Genomic DNA, 909 nt, shown 5'->3' on the forward strand with positions numbered 1-909 from the left:
GCCCCAACGGGCCAGATGTCCTTGCGGACTAGATGTCCATGCGGACCAGATACCCCAACGGGCCGTTTACCCCAACAGGCCAGATGTCCTTGCGGACAAGATGCCCCGACGAGCATGATGCCCCAACGGGCCAGATGCCCCAACGGGTCAGATTCCCCAACGGGCTAAACCATATACATGTTGAGATGAACATTTGTAGTGCACATAATACTGATAGGTTCATCTGAAGACATCACGCACCTTGTCAACACCTCATTAATGTAGGCCTTCTGTGACAAGAACAATTCCTTCTTCCTATCTCTGAAGATCTCCATCCCTAAAATCTTCATTGCTGCACCCAAATCATTCATCTCAACTTCAAAACCCAGAAGCTCCAGCTTCTCGATGTCACACTTCTCTTCAGCTAACAACATGTCATCCACGTAGAGTACCAAACAGATGAACGTCGCATCCTTCAACTTACTCAAGCAGACACACCAACCATAAGGACTTCTGATGTAGCCCAACTTGATTATATAGCTGTCGAATCTCTTGTACCATCCTCTGAGAGACTGCTTAAATCCACAAAGTGACTTCTGAAGCGTACACACATAGTCATCCTTTTCAGGAACTCGACAACCATCTGGCTGAGTCTTGTATATCTCCTCTAGCTCTCAATGATGATACACTGTCTTCACATCAAACTGCTCAAGCTTCAAGTCCTGACGTGCTACCAGCGTTAGCAACACTCTGATGGACGTATGTCTGACCATCAATGAGAATATCTCATTGTAGTCTACTCCATCTCTCTGACTGAAACTTCTTGCAACAATCCGAGCTTTATACTTAGCTCCTTCTGCCAGTGATGCTCCATCCTTAATCTTGAAGACCCACTTGCATGTAACATCCCTTCTCTCCGATGGTAATGTG

The sequence above is a fragment of the Brassica oleracea genome, chromosome C5, assembly GCF_000695525.1.
Source record: "Brassica oleracea var. oleracea cultivar TO1000 chromosome C5, BOL, whole genome shotgun sequence".
Lineage (NCBI taxonomy): Eukaryota > Viridiplantae > Streptophyta > Magnoliopsida > Brassicales > Brassicaceae > Brassica > Brassica oleracea.